The sequence below is a fragment of the Battus philenor genome, unplaced genomic scaffold (assembly GCF_028537555.1).
Source record: "Battus philenor isolate CCGP_79_NKW_IND1 unplaced genomic scaffold, ilBatPhil1.0.hap1 SCAF_44, whole genome shotgun sequence".
NCBI classification, from domain to species: Eukaryota; Metazoa; Arthropoda; class Insecta; order Lepidoptera; family Papilionidae; genus Battus; species Battus philenor.
The window spans coordinates 27,501-32,500 of NW_027181709.1; the positions used below are offsets into that span (position 1 = coordinate 27,501).

The window sequence follows — 5,000 nt, forward strand, 5'->3', positions numbered from 1 at the left end:
AGTAAAGTTTTAGCATCGACATTAATCGTAATTTTAACACACGGAATCAGGACGATATCACGTTAGAAAATCGATACACGAACGGGACCGGACTCTGTCGTTTTCCGAAATCGATACGCGAACGCCCGAGTGACTATCCGCACCCCGAGGCCGGGCCGCACGATCTTTATTACGGACCGCTACCGTCTCGACGACGACGACGACGACGACGACGACGACGACGACACCTTTCTTTGTCTCAGTCGACATCGCGTATGAAAGAGTGCGATCGTCATCAGCACGAAATTTATGCATCGATACGCGAACGGGACCGGACTCTGTCGTTTTCAGAAATCGATACGCGAACGCATCGGCGGCTGGCTACGCGCAATCCGCGATCGGGTCGAACGATGATGATGATGATGATGATGATGATGATGATGATGATGATGATGATGATGACGACGACGATGACATCGAGATCAGGGTCAGATATAGATATGTAGATCGGTGGTATGCAATCGATACGCGAACGCTCTATAGCGCTACGCGGAGACGCATACAGTCGTTCCCGCATATACATGGGACTGGCGCGAGACGCGCCGGTCGGCCGAATCGAGTTCTCTCCGATGCTCTTCTGTTTTGTTTTGTTTGTTGGTGGTTGTGGAGTGTGGAGTGTGTTTTTTTGGTTGGTGGGGTGTGTGTGTGTGTGGTGGTGGTGTTAGTTTGTTTGCGGAGATTGCGTTTTTTTTAGATTTAGTTTTTTTTTTTTTTTTTATAAAAAAAAAAAAAATTTAAAAATTATTCTTAGAAAACGCGCGCGAATCGAACAAAACTAATAACACCGATACACAAACAACGCGCGCCACCAACGAGAACGCCCGAAACTGAAACTTCTATAACCGACAAACGCACGAACGACACAGCGGCGGCGGAGGAGGGAAGAAAAAGGGGATCATCTCCCCACAACAACACACCGTAAACTGTGTCGGACGACGTCTCCGTTATGTAAGAGCGGAAGGCGTAAGAGAACGTCTCGTTTAATTAACGCGAACGGCGTTGGGCTCCCGAGTCGACTTCGGGGCGGCCCTTAACGCATCGCATCAACGAGCTCGTCGCGCGCTAGTCGCGCGACGGTCGATCATGATATATAAATCAAGGATTTCGGATCTCTCTAAAACCGGGCTGGAAATCGGTCATTGTTCGTTTTGCGAAACGATATTTTATAAAAGTGAAGATTTGTATGTGTCTCGTCAAAGAACGTTCCGATGAATCGGACGCGATGCCGCGTCCAAAGTAAATCTGGACGAACGCGAGGCGAGTGTTGAGATATACATTTTCCTCCGTGAACAGATAGAAAAACGAATTCATTTTGTTGTTGCGGTGTGGTGTTGTGTGTGTATTGTAATAAATACGCACGCACGCACGCACGCAAAAAGCTACCTAGGCACCGGCGCGTCACGGCGTTTCGAACGTCCGACGCGTCGCTTGTCACACGTCTATCATATCATCATCACCCTCATATCTCTCGTATGTGCGGTGTTGGTGTGTGTTAGCTCTACTAGCTAGCTCCCTGGTTGATCCTGCCAGTAGTTATATGCTTGTCTCAAAGATTAAGCCATGCATGTCTCAGTGCAAGCCGTATTAAGGCGATACCGCGAATGGCTCAATATATCAGTTTTGGTTCCTTAGATCTTACCTCGGTTACTTGGATAACTGTGGTAATTCTAGAGCTAATACATGCAATCAGAACTCTGACCAGTGATGGGATGAGTGCTTTTATTAGATCAAAACCAATCGACGGAGGGCCTCGCGTCCGAAGTCGTTAATTTTGATGAATCTGGATAACTTTTGCCGATCGCATGGTCCAGCACCGGCGACGCATCTTTCAAATGTCTGCCTTATCAACTTTCGATGGTAGTTTCTGCGACTACCATGGTTGTCACGGGTAACGGGGAATCAGGGTTCGATTCCGGAGAGGGAGCCTGAGAAACGGCTACCACATCCAAGGAAGGCAGCAGGCGCGCAAATTACCCACTCCCGGCACGGGGAGGTAGTGACGAAAAATAACGATACGGGACTCTTACGAGGCCTCGTAATCGGAATGAGTACACTTTAAATATTTTAACGAGGAACAATTGGAGGGCAAGTCTGGTGCCAGCAGCCGCGGTAACTCCAGCTCCAATAGCGTATACTAAAATTGTTGCGGTTAAAAAGCTCGTAGTTGCATTTGTGCGCCGCGCTGTCGGTGCACCGCATCCGCGGTGATACTGACACGTCTGCGGAGCATATCGTCGGTGAGCCGTCGGTAAAACGGCGGTTCAATATCAAAATCCTATCGCGGTGCTCTTCGGTGAGTGTCGAGATGGGCCGACAATTTTACTTTGAACAAATTAGAGTGCTCAAAGCGGGCTCAAAATGCTGCTTGAATATTTCGTGCATGGAATAATAGAATATGATCTCGGTTCTATTTTGTTGGTTTTCAGAACTCCGAGGTAATGATTAATAGGGATAACTGGGGGCATTCGTATTGCGACGTTAGAGGTGAAATTCTTGGATCGTCGCAAGACGAACATCAGCGAAAGCATTTGCCAAAGGTGTTTTCATCAATCAAGAACGAAAGTTAGAGGTTCGAAGGCGATTAGATACCGCCCTAGTTCTAACCGTAAATATGTCATCTAGCGATCCGCCGACGTTACTACGATGGCTCGGCGGGCAGCTTCCGGGAAACCAAAGATTTTGGACTCCGGGGGGAGTATGGTTGCAAAGCTGAAACTTAAAGGAATTGACGGAAGGGCACCACCAGGAGTGGAGCCTGCGGCTTAATTTGACTCAACACGGGAAATCTCACCAGGCCCGGACACCGGAAGGATTGACAGATTAACAGCTCTTTCTTGATTCGGTGGGTGGTGGTGCATGGCCGTTCTTAGTTGGTGGAGCGATTTGTCTGGTTAATTCCGGTAACGAACGAGACTCTAGCCTGCTAAATAGGCGTCGTCATTTAGGTGTGCGCCGCTCCGGTGGCGCAACTCACTGGCGACGTATTAAAATTCTTCTTAGAGGGACCGGCGGCTTCGAGCCGCACGAGATTGAGCAATAACAGGTCTGTGATGCCCTTAGATGTCCTGGGCCGCACGCGCGCTACACTGAAGGAATCAGCATGTTCTCCCTGGCCTAGAGGCCCGGGCAACCCGTTGAAACTCCTTCGTGCTGGGGATTGGGGTTTGCAATTATCCCCCATAAACGAGGAATTCCTAGTAAGCGCGAGTCATAAGCTCGCGTTGATTACGTCCCTGCCCTTTGTACACACCGCCCGTCGCTACTACCGATTGAATGATTTAGTGAGGTCTTCGGACCGACACGCGGTGGCTTCACGGCCGTCGGCGTTGCTGGGAAGTTGACCAAACTTGATCATTTAGAGGAAGTAAAAGTCGTAACAAGGTTTCCGTAGGGGAACCTGCGGAAGGATCATTAACGTGTGTGTATGTGTGCGAGACGCGTGATATGTTCACGAACGTTGTTGCGCCGCTGTTGCTGTTGCTGTTGTTGCTGTTGCGACGACGACGACGACGACGACGACGACGACTTCGTACATACCGTGTTTACACATATATATATGTAATACATCCATAATGATATATATATACGACATATATACATATATATGTACGTACGCGCGCGCGCTGCTGTTCGTATCTAATGCGGACGAGCGCGCGCGCGTGTGCGTGCGTGTGTGTGTGCGTGTTTGTATATATGTATAAAAAATAAAATGTGAAATAATTGTCTCTAGCGTCTATTACGCCTAACGGCGCAGCGGCGACGGCGCCGTGGCGGTGGCCGGTGGCGGTGGTGGCATTCGTCGAAAGTGCTACCGCCGCCGCTGCCTCCGCCGCCGTCGAAGCGGCCGGGTGGCGGAAAAACGCCGAGAGACGAGCGCCGACCGGGGCATACCAAACGGAGCGTTCGAAGCGGTGAAAATCCCCACTGCCTAGCTCAGGCCCTTTATTGTCGGTTGGCGCTATACAAAACGAAATTTAAGCGGTTAGAAAGATGACAATGTCGTGCGTCACGCCAGCTCGTTGGGGGGTGCGCGGGTCGTCGTCGTTCATCATTCTAAAGGATTCGCGTCGGGGCGTTAAGCTTTTTCGGTGCCGTTTCTTTATGAACGCCTCGGCGCACATGAATTCGACCAACTTTCGACGTTAATACATAAAAACGGACAATCAAGTGGCCGACGGCGAGAGCCGTAGGCCGCTACCGTAAGTAATAACAACATTAAGAAAAAACCATTACCCTGGACGGTGGATCACTTGGCTCGCGGGTCGATGAAGAACGCAGTTAACTGCGCGTCATAGTGTGAACTGCAGGACACATTTGAACATCGACATTTCGAACGCACATTGCGGTCCGTGGAGAAATATCCAGGACCACTCCTGTCTGAGGGCCGGCTGTTAAAATATAAAAACCACACTGTTCGGTGTAGAACGCGCGCTACGTGCGCTCGCGCCGGTCGATGCGCGCGGCGGTGACGCGCGACGCGGCGGCGGCGGGTTGGTGGGGGGTGATGAACGAGCTCGCGGACGGTGCGATGGGACGATCTCTAATAAGAGTCTCTCGTCCGCGCCGCCGCGGCTCTCACTCTCTCTCTCTCTCACTATCCGCCGTCGCTGTCGTCGCGCTGCCGCTGCCGCACTACCGCGCGCGGGCGAGCGGGCGCGCGCTCTTTCGAACAATTGACGGTTTCCGTTGAACGTTCTTCGCGACGGACGACGGACGGCGGGGTGCTGCACCCCTCACGTCCGCGTACGCGCGGAGCGCGTTTACGGTCCGTTTAAATATATCGAATTGTATTGAATATGAAACGAGTGTGAAAAGATTACACGCATCGCTAAGACGCGAGTCTTCGTAGTGCGGTCTTCGTCCGAGCTCATCGGTTCGTGTATACGATATAATAAAATATATCGGAAGCACAGACGACGCGTCTCCGACGGATGCGACCGGCAGGCGGTGAATGTTTTCTT

At 51.0% G+C, this 5,000-nt stretch overlaps 2 non-coding genes across 2 annotated transcripts; both read left to right on the plus strand.

Annotated features, from left to right (window-relative positions):
- The first annotated feature begins 1,549 nt into the window (after positions 1-1,549).
- On the plus strand, positions 1,550-3,453 carry LOC137929189 (small subunit ribosomal RNA). Its single transcript, XR_011108757.1, has one exon. It is a non-coding gene; the product is annotated as a small subunit ribosomal RNA (ribosomal RNA).
- Positions 3,454-4,269: 816 nt separating this feature from the next.
- Positions 4,270-4,426, plus strand: LOC137929204 (5.8S ribosomal RNA). Its single transcript, XR_011108771.1, has one exon. It is a non-coding gene; the product is annotated as a 5.8S ribosomal RNA (ribosomal RNA).
- Positions 4,427-5,000: the final 574 nt, after the last annotated feature.